We start from the raw sequence: 19,620 nt of genomic DNA on the forward strand, positions 1-19,620 counted from the left end.
TAGGGGTAAGAACAACATGTTTAGGGACTGAGGATCCCTGTAATTATTGACATTTCATGCTCCATGTCGCGAGGCACAAAAATGTCTATAACAGTTGCCCCCTAAAGTATGAGGCCGTTTATCGGGTGAAATGCTTTATCTAGAGGGTCCGAAGTTCATTCCAGTGCTGAGGAGGCGCCCTGTAATACAATACAATACAATACATTATTTTTCATTCTATTTTCATGATCTAGCTGAGGCGGGCATTCCCATGCTCAGCTTTTATAAATACATTTTGGTACATATGACAGACGATCGTCTGAAGGTAGACTGATAATTTTCTGCTGAAATTATCATCCTTTGAATAGGATGATCATCTGCTGCAATGATGTACATGGCAAATGCTTTTATATTTCCTGAATATATATCGCAGCCCGGATGGATGAAACTAGATCCGGGGTCTTCAAACTCGTTCGATCTTCACTCTAAGTACAAGTCGATCCATGTGAGAATTTTGCTGAAGTCGAACATGGAAAGACATCGCTTGATTACCGGTCAATAATGAAAACCGTTAACAAGCGCGAGAGGAATCACCAATAATGATGATGACCCTCAAGGTACTGCAGTACAATTCACGTGGCGTGAATAAAGGACTTGGCGTCGAACGCCACGCAAAATCTTCTGGTCGAAGGTCATTGATGTATACCTGTCGCCGGAAGTGAGAAACTTGCCATTGAGGCATGCAAGCTTCAAAGTACTGATGGGGGTGTTCCTAGATCAACTTCTTGGATAATGAGCTGAAGTCGACAAGAAGCGATCCGTCAAAGGAGGGCCTTAATGAATCCCACATCAATGACACGGAACGGAGCTAATGACTTTAGTGGAGGTGAAAACAAACTGTGACATATGATTCAGGGTGGCGATCATGAATGGATGAAGGATAATGTATGGCAGTGGATGGGACACGGTTGACACTTTCAGAATGACCCCTCTTGAACATATAATGACACTGATGCGATGGATCGGTAGCATTACCCCAAATGTGGATGGTTTGGCGAGGACCATGGCGATGAGACCGGTGAATGAAACAACCCAACCCGATGTGGTACGGAGGAAAAGTGTCATGTTCAAGAGTGACTTGCTACCATTAAACTTTGATGTTCTCCCAATTTTTCCCCAGTCATTTCTTACCAGTACCTCTTTATTTTTGTCAAGCTTGAGGAGGATAACATATGCTTGTTCTATAACCTGCCCTTCGGGCAAGCCCATCGCTATGATTTAACGAGCCTAGCGATAGGGAAACTCGTTCTCGTCTAAAGACAAGTTTGTCACTATTTAATCAGTTTAACGAGTCTAACGACAAAGAAAACTCGGTCCTTTTCATTTTTAGAGAGTCTGAAAAGGTACAGAAAGTCAACTCCATGATTCCTTTTTCGTCATCTAATCCCTTAAGTCCGAAAAAGTATAAAACAATACAGAAGGGATGGCTATTCGGTACTTTTACGAGCTGAATAAGACAAGCGCTCGATCTTTTTGTGTAATAATCCCTCAGGTCCAAAAAGATTAAAATCTAGAGGAGGGATAGCGTTCCGGTCGTTTTAACGAGCTGGAAGGCCAAAACTCGGCAAACTTTTCATATTTTACGAGTCAGTGAAAAGAGCTCAAAGAAGACTCGTTTTTTGAGGAACAAGTGATAAACAGGGGTAGCAGCAGATTCCAGGTACAAATTGGAATTTTCCAATCACGGTAGTGTCACAAGGATGGCTAGGTGAAATCACTCTTCGCAGCTGTTCCTCAAAAAGGGTAAACACACATATGGGGGTGAACGACCGGCCAAATGAAATGGAGGTGATGGATGAAAACACGACCAAGGCTTTTAAGGCTTATAAATTTACGATCGCAATGGTTATTTACCGAGATAGGTTCATTTTTTTTTTAATGAGCTTGAACTTTGGCGGAAAAACTTTGCTCACACTTTTCTATTTTTTAACGAGCATAAATTCTGTGGTAAAACTGCTCGATTCATGGTCAAATTTAATTTTTTACTTTTACTAGCTTTTCTCTTTTCAAATGTAGCACTTCATCTTCAATTGCTGCAACAAATTTTGTTAGAAATGGACAATATTTGCATGAAAACGAGATTATAACCCTAATATTTAACTTTAAACTGTGTAAAAGTCATAAAAAGGGGTTTTTACCTCTCATTTACCATTTCATTTGCATTTTGCTTGTTGGAGCTCTGGAGGTGCCTCTTTTTCCTTGATTTTCACCAGCTGATTCCGGGAGATTCTGTGGACGATTTTCGGCGCCGTTTGGACCAGGTAGGAGCTAAACCTTATCCCTTCACTTTCATGGTTTCCTTTTTCAGTTTCATGCATGTTTTTCAGGGTTTCTGAGCCCCAGGGGTTTCATCAGGGCGCCCTGGCATCAGCGCAGGTTCCCCTTTCGAAAATTGCGCTGTATTTCAGGCAGCCTTAAGGCAGACTGCCTTACAGCGCAAGGGGAAGCCTCTCTGCCTGCGCTGGGCCTAGAAAAGCTGACCTTGCATGTGTTTTTTGATGATTTTTTCGCCAGATTTTCATCAAAATCAGGAACTTACTCCTTCTCTTGTTTGCTTGCAGGGAACTTTGAACAAAATGTCCCTTACATGGCGAGAACCAGAACATGAAGCAGAGGACATGGTTGCACTCCATGACCCAGTCACGGTGAACGCGCTTCGGAACTGTGGCCTGCTGAAGTTCTTCCGTATCTCTAGCATGAGAGCACAGATTTCTTTACTGCAGTATATGCTTGATGCTTGGGATCCTGTTAACCAAGTATTCCAGATTAGGGGGAAGTCTTTCCCCTTGACCATAGAGGACATGTACTTCTTGACTGGGTTGTCAAGGCGGGGTGCCCCCATTTCTTTGTCAGGTACGGCTCGAGGGACTACTTCCACCAGAGACTATATCCGTCAGTATTGCCGGGAAGGTTCACAGCCGAGCAAAGACGGCAAGATCAACATCCGTGACATCACTGACAGGTCTCTCAGGTCCATTCTGTTTACTATTGGTAGGATGGCCGGTAGCGCAGCTTTACATGTTGCCAACAGATCTTACATGCAGCACGCCTTGGAGTGTCTCCAACCGAAAGTGTTTAACTGGTGTGATGCAGTACTTGTTCAGATGAAAAGTCAATTGACCAAGGTAAAGGACGGGGGGCTGAAGAACTTTGGATTTGGTTCTATTCTGACTGCCTTTGTCTTGGAGAAAATCCCATTGATGCAACCTCAGTACATCTTGCTCGATTTACCTTCTCCGACCGAGCCACGCATGCAGAGGTGGGTTGACCATATGTCCCGGCATGCTGGTCAACCTCATATTACTTTCACTGAGTCCTTCTTTAGGTGGTTCGAGCGTCAGGAGATGGCATTTTCCGAGTATCCATACGTGGGTATGGACTACCGAGGTGATCCGGACTTGGTGCTCCCGGATGGCGAACAATGGGGCGCTATTGGTAAAATCTCTGACCATATCACTGTTTATTGTTTTTATTCATGATGTTACTGTTCAAACTGATCAAACTCTTGGGTGCATGCAGATGTTGGTCCTGTTCGTCCAGTAGCTCGTCCACGATCGCCAGTTGCTGCCCCAGCAGCAGAGCCTGCTAGGAGAGTTGTTATTCGCGACCTTGGTGATACTGAGATACTTGCAGCTGTGCAGGAGCAGGTTGAGAGCCTTACTCGTGGTCTTCCGGATGTACAGATTGACGAGTTACCTTTACAGTTGCAGCGGCACACTATTGGCATGCCTAGACGATGGACTCGTCTCTTGCGCATGATCGCACAGACCGTGACGTACTTTCATGAGCACCACTAGGCTAGGGTGCCCCCTAGCATCTTTTTGAGTTCTAGGTCATATGACCAATTTTGTTTTGATTACAGCACATTATGTACAAACTATAAACAGCTTTATATATTTTGATTTTCGGAGTTTATTTCAGTTTATTTGTGATCCACTTACATAGCACCGATGCATCTCTTTTTATATATGTTGTAAATGTCTACCTAATACATAGTTTGCTAATGAATCTGTTAATGTGTTCAAGTTTCTGGAAATATGTTGGTATTGAATTGAATCAAACTCTCTTTCCAAAATCTTAACTCTTAGAAACATACGATAAATAGCTGGATTGCGGACTGAATATATACCAGTGAGTTGTAGTATCACAAGTTGTGAGTCTAGCCTGACAATTAGTCGGCGTATACCATGAGCGATGGTATCAGAGAGGAGTTCAATCAACGCACTATACTCAGCGATATTGTTCGTTGATCGTCCAATACACACACCTCTGAAACTCACTAACTCGCCGCTTGGATCAAAAATGGCCCAGGCTGCGGAGGACAAATTCCGCGTACTACGACTCGCTCCGTCGGCATATCCCACATATGTATCAGAATAATTCGACATCTGCAACAAACGAGAAAGGTGGATTACTTAACCGAAACAAACATTTTAGCGAAAACAAAATACAACAAAAGCACTCAGGTTACTATTTAGGCATAGTAACGCTTGAGGTACAACCCGTTACGGGGTTGCGCCAGTGGCATTCCGTCATAATCCATTAACTCGTAGGCTCCTTTTGCTAACACCCTTTTAACAATATAGGGACCCATCCATAAGGACTGAAATTTTCCTGCTCCTAATTTGTCGGATTCTTGGTCGTAAAGCAAAACCAAGTCACCCTCGGAGAAGATGCGAGGTTTGACATTCTTGTCAAACTGTGCTTTGATTCGTTTCTTATGGGCTTCGTTCGCTAAAGCAGCGTCACGACGGTTTTTATCCAATTGGATTAACTCCAAGAAACGAGCCTCTTCTTCTGAGGTTTCGGGGAGGAGGTCAATTGCGAGTTTAAGAGACGAAATTTCGCACTGGATCGATAATACTGCCTCTAGGCCATACACCAATTGGAATGGTGTGAACCCAGTGGCGTTTTTTACCGAGGTTCGGTAAGCCCATAATGCTGAGTACAGGATTAGATGCCATCTTCTCTTGTGAACCCCGATCCTCCTTTGCAACATACGCTTCAGGACCTTGTTGATTGCCTCAACTTGTCCGTTGGCTTGTGGATAATATGGGTAGAGCTGTCGTGAGATAGCCCTAGTTTGGCAGCTAATTCAACCATCATGTGATTGCGAAAATGCGATCCATGATCTGTCACTATAGCTTGCGGAACGCCGAACCTGGCGACTACATGATTAAAAAAGAAAAGGGCAGCTGTTTCACCAGTGTTATTCAATGTAGGCATCGCCTCGGCCCATTTGGTAAAATAGTCAACAGCGACTATAATATACCCATGCCCCCCGGTCGAGGTGGGGTTACATTGCATGAAATCGATGCCCCACTTGGCGAAGGGCCCAACAGCAACTATCGGCTGTAAGGGTGCGGGCGGTCTTCTGGTTTTGCTATCAAAGATCTGACATGCATGGCAACTTCTGACAGCTATTATGCAATCTTTAAACATAGTTGGCCAGAAATATCCTGCTCGTAAGATTCTTTGTGCTGTTGCATATCCAGATTGATGTCCCCCGCACGCGCCTGAATGACAATCATTCAGGGCTTTTTCGGCCTCCTCATGGGTAAGGCACCTCCTCAGAACCGTATCGACACCACGACGGTAAAGTGTATCACCGACGATCATGTAGTCTTTAGATTGGTATCGTATACGTTTCCGTTCCGAGTGTGAGGTATTAGGCCTAAATTTTTTGGTTTGGAGATAAATAATGATGTCTCCATACCACTCATCGCTTACCGATATCAGAAACAAATTTTCATCCACGATTGACTCTTCTGATGTTTCATCGTTGGATGACGATGGGAGATCGCATAATAATTCCGCGAAAACTAGAGCTTTCTTCGATTTGGATTTTACAAAATCTAAATCAAACTCTTGAAGGATTGCTATCCATTTTGAGTATTTGCCCCCCAGCAACTGTCGCGACAGTATATATGTCATGGGATTGCAATCTGACAGAACAGTAGTTTTCCTAAAGAGGACATAATGTCGAAACCTTTGAATCGCTTGAACAGCGGCAAGCGCTAGTTTTTCAACATAGGAATATTTACTTTCTATGTCATTTAAGTTTTTACTTAAATAATAAATAGGATGTTCTATTCCATCGACTTCTTGCACTAAGACCATCGCAATGGTCGTATCTGCTGCAGCTAGATACAGGTTAAAATCTCTTTGATAGTCCGGGGCGTACATTAATGATGCTCTTACTAGAGAATCTTTCAGAGCGTCAAAGGAAGCTTGCGCAACCTGGTCCCAGACAAAAGGTACATCCTTTTTCAAAAGACGAGTATAACCTTTGGCAAGTTCTGCGTAATTTGGAATGAACCTCCTCAGAAAGTTTGCTTTCCCTTGGAGTTTCTGAATCTGAAGCAAATTTGAAGGTGGAGGCAAATTAATGATTGCCTGAACCTTACAAGGGTCGAGACGAATCCCGTCCTTAGAGACCACAAAGCCAAGTAAACGACCAGAGCCGACGCAAAACACACACTTGTGCAGATTGAGTCTTATCTTGTAATGTCGGCAACGTAGAAATATTGCTCTCAAATGCCGCGGATGATCAGTCCGCTTCCGCGAATGAGCCGGAAGATCGTCGAGGTAAGGTTGAACAATGTTCTTGATGTCATGGAAGGCATAATTCATTGCCCTCTGAAATGTCGCCCCTGCGTTCTTTAAACCAAATGGTAATTTTCGATAAGCGAATGTGCCCCACGGACAAATAAATGCAGTCTTAGACTGGTCCTGTGGGCGGATATTTATTTGATTATACCCGGAAAATCCATCCATAAAGGAAAAGATTTCACATCCGGCGCATTCATCAATTATCTGGTCGATGAAGGGTGTAGGGTAGTTGTCCTTCGGACAAGCTTGGTTTACATCCCTATAGTCGACGCACACTCTTATCGTCCCTTGTTTTTTCATAACAGGGACAATATTCGATACCCAATCGGTTAGAGGAACCGGGTAGATGAATCCAGCATGGAGAAGTTTTTCAACTTCTGCCTTAATGGCAGCGGCTTTCTTCGGATGTACCTGTCGAAGCCGTTGTCTTACTGGTTTGACATCAGGATACATTTTAATCTCATGTTCAACTATGCTCGAGTCAATGCCTGGCATTTCATCGTATGACCATGCAAAGACATCTCTAAATTCGCGAAAGAGAGCACTATATATTTCCAGTTCTGAAGGGGAACAACTTTTGCCGACATGAATATTCTCAACAACATCAGATTTTGTCGAGATGTTTATGGCTATGGTTTCTTCAATATTGGATAGGTTTCTCTCTGAATCCACCGTGTTTACAGTATTTGTTAGGAATTCAAACACTGAAGGGTGATATAGGTCGTGATGAGTTTCTTCTTCACATTCTGGAAGAAGGGAACGATGGTGGTGATCATTCCATGGTGCCCCCTCAATCATCATTGATTGTAAGATTCCTTCGTCAGTCCCATGAACTTTTGACCATGGATCTAATGGGGTACCATATTCTTCGGACCTATCTACCCAAACGCTTGACGAGCGTTCATTTGGGCTCGCCTCCCATGCCTGAAACATTGATTGCTACAATATTTCAATAGGGCTAGGTGGCAATACCACTTGATGATCCATGACGACTTTGTCTTCTGCGACCTTTGACGAAGATACCATGTTGCATGTTGCTACAAACGGGATATTCCCTTCATGGAAAGGAGGTGGCAACGCGAAAGTTCCCATCATTGTGGGATCTTTTAGCAAGCCTACTCCTATATCTTTTATTGAATGGTCGCTCCCATGGATCAGGGGAATGCTTCCAGTAACTTGTGAACCATTAGGGAGGAAATTCTGTTGGTCGACGATCGTAATCCCTCCTTCAAACGGGAATGCGATCTTCCTAAAATATGTCGACACTACAGCTGCCATGGCATATATCCATGGTCTTCCCAGTAGGATGTTATAGTCAAGATTGCCATCAATGACTTCAACATCAATCTCTACTGTTTTTCCTCCTAGTTCAACCTTAAAGTTATTTAGGATACCGTACGGAGTGTACGACCTACCGTCAAATGCTTTCAATGTCGTCGAAGATCGCGACAAGGTTAGAGATCCAAGAGTTTTCCAGCAACTCATCGACATGATACATGTCGATGCGCCCTCATCAATAATCGTTCTATGAACAGTTTTGTTGAGTGCTTTCACTTGAATAAGGAAAGCTAATTGCGCTGGCAACTGAGGATCATATCCTTTGTGATCAAAGGATACAAGATTGGAATCTTTAGGATCCACTCCACCAATTGCTGACAACAATGCCTGTCTTTGGGATGGGCAATTTTGTAGTACCTCAAGAGTCGACATAGCAGATGGCGATTGGGCCAAATCCTCCACTATATTATAGTGTTGCGCCGCTCTGGCGCGAGGGTTGAATGTCGACTTGTGGACTACTCCCTTAGGCGGCTTTATTGTTAATTCGTGCGTGAGGGGGGGTACAACTTCTGCCAACGTTGTTGTCGAACTACTGGGTTGATCTTTCCCTTTGTCGTTCGACACCGGCGGATTCCCATAATCTTTATTCCTAGTCGAGATCAAAGCATCATTTTGCTTAGAAACCGACAACATAAGCACTTGAGACGGAGAAGCATTTCCACTATCAACCATATTTTGACCTAGGGTGGGAAATGGATCAGTCAACACAGCTGAAGTTTGGGAACTTTTAAAGAACCTCTTTAACTCAGCTTTGAACGGACAGTTCTTTGTTGAATGATTTTCATCGCATATTTGACATGGAGGAAATTGTTTCCCTTGCCCAGGAGGGTTTGAAGAAGTTTTTTGAGGGGATGACCCACCTTTTTTCTTCTTGCTTCCTGGTTGATTGGAGTTTTTGTCTTTATCCGTAGATACAGCATTTACCTCCGAAGCAAGAATTTCTTGATTTGCTTTTTGATTCGAAGTCTTACGGGCTTTCTTATTTGAATCCCTTGTCGACTTAGCATTTGCAGTTCCAATCACGCCATCACCGGCATGAGAGTCACTATTCGATCCGGGAGGAGGAGGGATTGAAAATTCCCGTCTGGGGGCATCAGGTATCTTATCATAGAGCGTGCTCGACTGAGTATACACTAAGTCCAAATATTGAGCACGAGCAATCACTTGCTCTTCTTTTACGACACCTCCCTTGGCCACATCTTCTGTTATTGCCGGCAGAAGCGACTTTATAAACCACTCAGCTAATAGCTGATCTGGAACATAGGTTTTTACCATTCTGCGACGACGACGCCACTCATGTATATGATCAGATATATGTGTGGCTGTTGTCTGCTTGAAATTGGTCAAGATCTCTGTCCCAGTTTCGTAGCTTATAGGTAACTGAAAGTGTGTTAAGAAAGTCGTGGCTAGGGAACTAAAGTTGTCGAAAGAGGCTCTAGGTAATTCAATATACCATTTGGCCGCCGGACCAGTCAATGTCCTCTGGAAAAGATGAAGCCTTATCGAATCATCATTCAAGGTATTCGACGAACACCACAGATGGAATGTCATCACATGATTCGACGGGTCTTCGCCCGGATTTCCATTGAATTTAGGAATGTCCGAAGGAAGCTTGTTAGGAATCGCTGGCCACCAATGGGCATAGGCGATTGGATCGTTCGTCAATCGATGTAAATCTGGTAATTCTAAGGTCACCACGAATGGCAACTGCTGATTCAGGTTTGGCGAGGCGTACCCAGGATATGATGGAATCGCCTGAGCAGTAGGTCTTTGCACACCAGTATAATGCAACTGATGTTGATATGACTGATATGGTTGGTGGGCTTGGCCACTGTAAAGTGGTTGGTTTAACCCATTCTGAATATAGGGTTGCCCACTATTTGCAAAGATCTGTTGCTCAGACCCCTGGTACACCTGTTGAAACTGAGGTTGTTGGTATTGCACCATCCATGGTTGTGAAGCCATGTTTTGTTGTGCGACACTAACCGACGGACCAAGATGCGGGGTTATGGTTCTCGTTTGTATCTGTGTCGTCCCGGCAGTTGGCGATTGTGGTTGTGTTGCAGGGTCAATAGGCTGTTGCATTACAACTTGGGGTTGACATACAACAGGCATCGATTGAACTTGCGACATGGTTACAATTGCTGGCGTTGTCGGGATACTAGACATAGGTACACATTGTTGCATGGAATATACAACTCTTGGTTGTAGGGGTAACATAGGTACCCAACCACTCGTCGTTACTTCAGTCAAACCTGAATGTGGTTGAAAACTGCCGTATGGGTATCCCCCCGGAAGGGGAAGTGAAAGGGCATATTGCCCCCCATACGGTAACAATCCGGAGCTCAAGGGTATAGATGGCCTTTGAGGACTGGATGGCCCAAACTGATTCCCAAAGGGATCAATTTGTCTAGTTTCAACATAAGAATTACCGGGTATTATACCAGAAGAACAAACTGGAACAGACCAAGTTGTCATAATAGTCCCTGGGTGGACTCCTTCTAGTTGATGAGAACTAGTTGGGACAGATGGTATGCCGGCAAACATCGTTGGAGTGGCAGCAGGAGCTTCTGCTATCGCTGTGTCATTTGGCACAGTCCTAGATGTCGACGGTTGTTCAGACATTTTAAGTCTATCCAATAAACTTCCTAACGATTCTTCAGGAACTTCCTGTGGCGATGGACAAACTTCTGATGCAGAAGGAAAAAGAGGGGTACCTACTCCAAAATGAATTGGAGTATTTGCTTGCTGGTCCTCTACGATTTCCTCTATTGCAATCAGACCAGGAGGAAGAGGAAGACCGTCAGGTCCGTAAAAGATTTCTGGTGCCGAAGAAGGGGTTGCTTCGACAGTGACAGTCGTTTGAACAACAAGACTCTGTGGACCGGTTTCAGATGGAACTGGTTCAGTTATGCAAGTACTTGTCTTCAGACTAGGATCAGTACCACTGTCCTTCTGTTGCTATTGAACTTCTTCAATAGAGGCAGGGATTCCAGAAATATTGGGAGTGACCAGAATCTCAGATGTTGTTGGAACTTCCGTTCTAACTTTAAAAGGAGATTTTGACCTGGTCAAGCGAGTTCGCTTCGTCCGTACTACTCTCGGTTCCGGAGACAAAGGTGGTTGACTCGCAAGCCTCCCTGAACGATGGGGTTTTAATTGACTTTCCTCCACAGTTGCGGATTACTTGACCAACTAAAATACAAAAAGGGGAATTATGTTTCCGTATTGAATGAATTTTATTAGACGCTTTTAGACACAACTTTGCTTTTTCATGTTTTAAGAGTCGAGAAAAAGCTAAAGATGACTCTAGTCGCCTTCGATGTATTAACGAGCCCGAAGTGACAAATGCTCGGCTGGACCTTTTCAGTTATAGAGTTTGAAAAGGGCCAAAAGAAACTGCTTTGGAGATCTAGGAAGAGGGTGTGCCAAACCTTTCGCGAAACCACAGAATACGTTTTACGGTACGGGTGGTCGATCTTCGTGAATGCTGTGTTCACTGCATCGCGATCAGTAGGGCGGTCGACACGGCTTCCTAAGGATAAAGGATAAAAGCCTATAGGGGTCTCCCAATATACGCGACGGTACGCGGGAGCTCAAGTCCGTATTAGTGCCACCGACTCTCAAGAGGAATCACCCACCTTCGTAGAGATCGACAGTCACTACGTTTAACGACGCCGGAACACGTCTCTACCTAGACCTCTACTGTGAGTGTTATGTTACAATGCGTTTTTAGATTCATTCAATATATTTTAAGTTGATCTTGTTTATCAGTTTGTCTTTCAGGATCACCACGAGATGTATTGGTACGAATTCCTAAATGCAGCTAAAATGATAAGCAAGCTTTCACAATCTTTTTAGCTTTGAAAATCCTAACTACTGAGGGGAGAGAAAAACAATATCTTTCCACACAGAGCACAAAGCACAAACTAATGCACTTTCTCCTAGATCAGACACACAAACTTATCAAAAATGCAAATGCAAGATGCATGTATTTCTTTCCTTTTCCTTTAATGTTGATGTAGACAAAAGGAAAACTGTTGTATGACTTTCGAATTCAATTTGAAGCGTAAACAAACAAGCTTTGTCTAAATGAAAAGACGCTTTACAAGTACTTGTTTCAACACTCAAAATATATGAATTCAAACCATAAAGTGAAAAACAAACAAACTCAAACAGCCATGAACAGTAATAAAACTAGCTCTTAAGATCACAAAGACACTTTTACAGTTCAGGATCTAAGAGGTCACAACTATACTGGTTCGTTTTTCACAATGGGAAACTGTAACTGAAACAAGAAATACTGAAAGAACATTCACAGTTTCATCACACAACTGAGGCGGAATAATGTCAAGGAGAAGTGGTCTACAGCAAGTACAATGACCAGCAAGCAATCAGCTAAAAATCAGTGAAAACAGGGCCAAGACACAAAGGGAAAGCTGAGCAAGACAATGGCTAACTGGACCAGCGCAGGCTCTGGTCTGTCAGTTTGACTCTCAGCGCAGTTCCCGAAGGGAGCACCTGCGCTGTAATGCAGACTGCCTGTGGACAGCCTGCTCTGGGACACGAGAGTTGCGTCTACAAAGTTTTCCGGGTCATAAAAAGCTCAAAAATGCACTGTTTTTGCTGAAATAAAAAGCTATAGGTCAAGTACAGGCTAAGGGATGATCAAGAGGATGAAGATCTATCACAAAGAGTAAAGAGTCTTTTGTAGATAAGCTCTTCAAATCTTGAATTTGCTCAGCAAATGAGCAAGAGTAACAGTCCCTCTACTTCGCTTTTGATATAGTCAAAAGCTTTTCGATTTGGTACTCTTTTCTTCAAGAAATGAATAGCAAAATACTACAAACACCAACAAGATACTAGGCTCCCCAGCGGAGTCGCCAGTTTGCTGTGGGGAAAAGTATCCGATGCGGATGACCCTATCCCTACTCTAAAGGTGACAGTCTTTAGCAACAACTGAAAGTAAAGTTTTTATGATTTCCTTTATGAAAGTACAGAGAGACTGAAGAAAGATTAACCAACCTGGTGTCTTTCGCTTAGTCGATCCTTGTCCTCTCTCTTTGTCTCTTGTTCCCAGCTCCTTGCTCTTTTTGCCGGTCCAGCTACACACACATCCTGCACAAACAAGAGAGGAAACTACAAGATACAAGTACTCATAACTGATACATGGATTAGAGTGAATCAAATATACATGTAAATACAATACATCAATGCAATACAAGTATATAGGAGAACATGCAAAACTTTATTGATAGAAGTAACAGGGTTCTGAGAAGGTTACAACCAATGATGGCTCCAATCCAGCAGCACCTCCCCAGCAGCAAGAACTCTCCTCTTCACCTCTAGTAAAACAATCACCCAATAGCTCTGACTGTAAACCAACAACACCTCCTTGCTTTACACAAAATTCCAGCCTCCTTAGACCTCATAGAAGAGCTCTATATATAGGAGAGAAGAAGAGAGGATGAGTCAGCTTGAGACTGACATGAAGCTGCCTTGTGTCCTCTCCCTCTTCAGTTAATCTTCAGTTCTTGAGTCCACTTGGAGATCCTTGCTTACACATGGTGATCAAGTACCTCTTACTCATCACAGGGCGAATCTCATGAACCAAGTGTCAGTTTGGAAGCTTCCTGGGCAGTTGACACCTTGCAGAATGACTGTGCCACTTGGCCAATCTCGCCCAGCGCAGGTAGCCTTCATTAGATTTGACTTCCAGCGCAGGTACAAGGAGGAGCAGTTGCATTCCAGCGCAGATGCTCAGTGGAGCAGCTGACATGATCCAAAATTAGCCTGTTTTGAAGTGTTTTCAGGTGGAGAACTGATTGGAAGTGCTGTTGTTTGATGACCTTGTTCTTTTAGGGGTAAGAAAAACATGTTTAGGGACTGAGGATCCCTGTAATTATTGACATTTCATGCTCCATGTCGCGAGGCACAAAAATGTCTATAACAGCTAGGAGCTCTTTTTCGGTTACAGTGTAGTTTAACTCTGCCTTGTACAGGTTTTTACTGAAAAAATATATGGCATATGGCAGCTTCTCTTCAAATTTCCCTAAGGCTACTCCTATAGCTTTTTTCTAGGCATCTGTGTGAATGTGGAAAGGTAGGGCCCAGTTTGGACCTCTCAAGATTGGGGCAGTTACCAGCTTACCTTTCAAGGCATCCATAGCCTCTTGACAGTTGCCAGTCCATATGAGCTTAGTATCTTTTCTCAAAAGGCCAAACAATGGAGAGGCTAGCTTACTAAAATCCTTAATGAATCTTCTATAATACCTTGCTAAGCTTAGAAAAATCCGAACATCTTTTACCCTTTGAGGAGGTGGGACCCTTTGGATGATAACAATCTTGTTGGGATCTACCTGTAATCCTTGCTGAGAAATTGTATGACCTAGTGCGGTCCCTTCAGTCATCAGGAATTTGCATTTTTCAGGACTGAGGGATAGGTTCATTTCAATAAACTTAGCTAAAACTTTCCTCAGGTTAGTCAAAGCTTCTTGGAAGTTAAAACCATAAGGGGTAAAGTCATCCATATATATTTCAATTGTGTCGTGAACCAGTTCAGCAAATATGCTCAGTACTGCTCTCTGGAAAGTGGCAGGAGCATTGCACAACAAAAAAAGGAAGGACCCGGTTGTTACCGGGAAAAGTTTCTATTTAGAATTGCTCTATCCCACTAAGGTGTGACATCTGCCTTAGAAACAAACAAAGAAAACTACTTTTGTATTTCCTTTATGAATTAAAGATAGAGGGGGATAGAATGAACCGACCTGTGTCTTGCGCTAATCCTTTGATCCAATCCCTCTCTTCTTTGACAGCTTCCAGCTACTTGCTCTCTTACTTGCCCAGCTTCACTAAGTACCTGTAAGATCACAAAGGAAGAAAACTATACAAAGACATGGATCTATATTCATAAACAGCTTAGGATTAGATTTAAGCTAACCATACAAATGTAACAAGCATTAATGATACACAAGAATGGAGGAAAAACTCAAATAGTTTTTATTGATATAACAAGGAGATCCAGGAGGAGTTACAACCAATGATTCTTGACCCAGCATCAACCTCCCAGCAAAGAAGCCCCTCTTCACCTCCAACAAAGCATAAATCACCCAATACTCTGATCTCTGTCTCAAAACCAACAACAATTCCTTACAATGCGCAAAATTCCAGCCTCTCGATCTCTGGGATGAGGGATCCATATATAGATGTATTCAAGGAGGATGAGTCAGCTTGTGATTTTATTAGTGGCTTCTCTCTGTCAGTTCTTTCTTCCACTTGGAGACTGAAGGTCTCTTACTCATCCTTGGTCGAATTCAGTGAGGCAAGTGTCATAGGAGAAGATTCTGGAAGCTTCCATTGTCTCTCCACCTCCCGGAATGACACTTCCATTTGTCATTTCCCGCTCAACGCACCCTAATAGTGCATTTAGGTGCGTTTCAATGCACCTAGCTAGTGGATTTAGGTGCTATGCAACGCACTTAGCTAGTGGAGCAGCTGAAATGATCCTGTTTTGACTTATTCTGGGCAGTTTCTGGTGGAGAACTTCTGGGAGAAGCTGTAATTTGTTGACCTTGTTTCTTTAGGGGTTAGAACAACACTTTTAGGGACTTAGGAGCCCTTGGTTTATGGACATTTCATGCTTGGAGCTGCAAGGCACAAAAATGTCTATAACAGTTGCCCCCTAAAGTATGAGGCTGTTTATCGGGTGAAATGCTTTATTATGAGGATCCGAAGTTCTTTCAATGCTGGGAGGAGACCTGTAATAAGATACAATACAATACATTATCTTCATACTGTTTTCATGATCTAGCTGAGGCGGGCATTCCCATGCTCAGCTTTATAAATTCATTTTCATGTACATAGGACAGACAATCATCTGATGGTAGACTGATGATTCTGATAGAGCCATCATCCTTTTGGTAGGATGATTATCTATGCTGCAATGCTGTACATTTTAATGTCTTTATTTTCCTGAATATATATCGCAGCCCGGATGGATGAAACTAGATCCAGGGTCTTCAATCTCGTCCGATCTTCACTCGAAGTATGAGTCGATCCATGTGAGAAATGTTTTGAAGTCGAACATGGAAAGACATCGCTTGATTACCAGTCAATGATGTAAATTGTTAACAAGCACGAGAGGAATCACCGATAATGATAATGATCCTCAAGGTACTGCAGTACAATTCACGTGGTGTGAATAAAGGACTTGGCGTCGAACACCACACAAAATCTTTCGGTCGAAGGTCATTGATGTAAACCTGTCGACGGAAGTGAGAAACTTGCCATTGAGGCATGCAAGCTTCAAAGTACTGAATGGGGTGTTCCTAGATCAACTTCTTGGATAATGAGCTGATGTCAACAAGAAGTGATCCGTCATAGGAGGGCCTTAATGAATCCCACATCAATGACACGGAACAGAGCAAATGATTTTGATGGAGGTAAAAACGATCTGATGATATATGGTTCAGGGTTGCAGTCATGAAAGTATGGAGTATAATGTATGGTAGTGGATGGGACACAGGTGACTTCTCTTGAACATGTCGGTGACACTTATGTGATGGATTGGTAGCATTAACCCCAAATGTGGATGGTATGGCGTGACCATGGCGATGTGACCGGTGAATGAAACAACCCAACCCGACTTGGACACGGAGTGGAAGTGTCATGTTCAAGAGCGACTTGCTACCAATAAAGATTCTTTGAGTTTTCTTCCCAATTTTTCCCCAGTCATTGCTGACCAGTACCTCTTTATTTTTGTCAAGCTTGAGGAGGATAACATATTCTTGTTCTATAATTTTCCCTTCGGGCAAACCCATCGCTATGTTTTAACGAGCCTAGCGATAGTGAAACTCGTTCTCGTCTAAAGACAAGTTTGTCGCTATTAATCTTTTTAACGAGTTTAATGACAAATATAACTCGGTCCTTTTCATTTTTAGAGAGTCTGAAAAGGTACGTAAAGGTAACTCCAAAATTCCTTTTTCGTCATCTAATCCCTTAAGTCCGAAAAAGTATAAAACAATACAGAAGGGATGAATTTTCGATAGCTTTAACGAGCCGAACAAAGAAAGCGCTCGATCTTTTTGTGTAATAATCCCTCAGGTCCAAAAAGATTAAAATCTAGAGGAGGGATAGCACTTCTTGTCCCTTTAACGAGCTGGAGAGGCCAATGGCTCAGCAATCTTTTCATATTTTACGAGTCAGTTGAAAAGAGCCTAAAGAAGACTCGTCTTTTGAGGAACGAGTGATAAAAAGGGTAGCAGCTGATTCCAGGTAAGGTTTGGAATTTTCCAATCACGGCAGTGTCACAAGGATGGCTAGTGAAATCACTCTTCGCAGCTGTTCCTCAAAATGGGTAAACAATCAAATGGAGGTGAATGATCAGCCAATGAAAAAGTGGAGGTGACGGTGCAAACACGACCAAGGCTTTAATGGCTGAAGTACTACATTCACGGTGGTTATTTACCAGAGAATAGTTCATTTTTTAACGAGCTTAAACGCGGGTGGAAACATTTGCTCGGTCCGGGTTTATTTTTTAACGAGCTTGAACCTTGTGGTAACACTGCTCGATTAATCTAGTCATATGATAAGAATGTATCATATACAAAAACGGCAATTTTTAGAGTTTTGCCCCACATCCTTTCTTTATGCAAGTTAGGTGACAACTAATCCTACGATTTTAAAGGGTTAGAGGTCCTAAAATTTTTAAAAATAAATAGTCGCCCTTCGCTTGCACTCCAAAAGGTTTGCATGCCCCCAGGTATAAAACAGAGTTTCAAGGTTACCTCTACTTCTTTCCGCCAAAACATTTGTTTTACCGAGAGAGGCCTACCTCTTACAGGTTACCCAAAGATTGTTCTATTCACACTGCAAAAAAAAAACTTCTTCGACGATGTCTATCGAAACAAACAAAGGTGAGCGACGATGCCCGCCAACTCACATAACTTTGACAAGAGAATCTTGTTCCAGAATAACCCCCTCTTCCAATCATGGATGGGGGTACAGACTAGTCATATTCTCTCGCGGAAACCTACCCTATACCCAAAGTTTTCCTGCTGAAGCAGACTAGGATGCATGCCCCCTGGGTTTCAGTCATATCCCTCTGAATTACTCGCACTTATCGGGAGGACGGACTGGAGATTGAGACATTTCTTCCATGAAAAGACCATTTAGGGATGGTATATGACTATTTGCTATGTGTGATCCAGGAAATGAAAGTTGGTCTACGAGCTTGACCACTCTTCCTTCGTGCGGAAAACACATTACCCTAAAGAGTGAGGAGACAATTGCTTCCATGCAATAAATATAGTCTCGTCCAAGGAGTAGATTGTAATCTAGGGGTGCTTGAACTACCATTACGTTCATGCGAACTGTCTTCCTTCTCAATGTTATGGGTACATCGGGAAGGATCCCTAAAGGTCGACTGGTTCCTTTATCAAAGCCTGTCAGATTTCTCATCTCAGGAAAAAGCGATGGCGAACCAAGCGCTTTCCAAGCAGTTGAGGAAAGGATACTCACAGAAGCCCGCTCATCTATGATGGTACCAGCCATAACCATTCTATATATTTGAACGATAATTTGAAATGGTATGCTTGCTGGTAAACGGGGTCTGCCTAGTTGATTCCAGTCGAAGGAGACAACTAGGTTGCTTGGAGGTGGGACCGAATAGATGGCCAGGTATGGCTCTGACGAACTTCCTTCCTGCGGTAAAGGAACGGGTAAATTGCCCCCATGTTCGTCGGAGTCTGTGTTTATGAAGAGAATTTGGACGGTGTCATCCTTGTTCTCTTCAGTGACTGTATCATCTGAAGATGAAACCTCGAAGGCAAGACCGGGTCAACTGTCGCCTCGACCTTTTGACTTTAATCTGGTATGGATCCAGATGGTTTATATTCAATGATAGGTGCTTCAGCCGACCACCTGAGCGGGCCAGCTGGATTTTCAACTAGTGACGGACTCGGTAAGAGTTTTTTATATCCAGGAGGAAGTCGTAACGGTGAAACCGGACGATCATCCAAAACTTTTTTAGTTTCGTCTAAGAAGGGACAACGGTGGACGACATGATTGCCTTCGCACAGTTTACAAGGAAATCTACATTTCCCTTTTTGTCCTGGGGCTTCACTTTCACTAGTTGACGGTGTGCTTTCAACATGATCATCAGAGGTTGACGACACCGGGTTGTGCAAACGAGGAGACCAGTCCCTTAATATCCGAGGGATGCAAGGACAATCTCTGTGAAAGTGGTCTCCTTTGCAAATGACACATGGCGATTTAGGCCTGGTCGGTGTAGTGTGTGGATTTTCATTAGACGACACTCATTTTCCCCCATTCACCTTTGGCTCCTTCTTCTTCTGTTTCTTCCTCTTTTCTTTCTTCTCCTTAGGAACTTGACGTTTGGCTTTACCAGCCCCATCAAGCGAAGAGGAAGGAGGAGAGGAAGAATTAGAGGAAGTAGAAGGCTGGTGGGCAACTCTGGACTTGTCTAATTGCTGATTCGATTGTTTAGGAATAGTGCTGTTGTGAACGACAGAGGTTGAGAAGAGCCACACTGGCAAACCAATTATCAGCCCTGGAAGCGACAATGTGGCCATATGGGGTGCACCAACATCTCCCCAAGAGGAGAAGGGACTA

The sequence above is a fragment of the Pinus tabuliformis genome, chromosome 5_2 (genome assembly GCF_031772625.1).
Source record: "Pinus tabuliformis cultivar Carrire ecotype Pingquan chromosome 5_2, CPIR1, whole genome shotgun sequence".
Taxonomy (NCBI): domain Eukaryota; kingdom Viridiplantae; phylum Streptophyta; class Pinopsida; order Pinales; family Pinaceae; genus Pinus; species Pinus tabuliformis.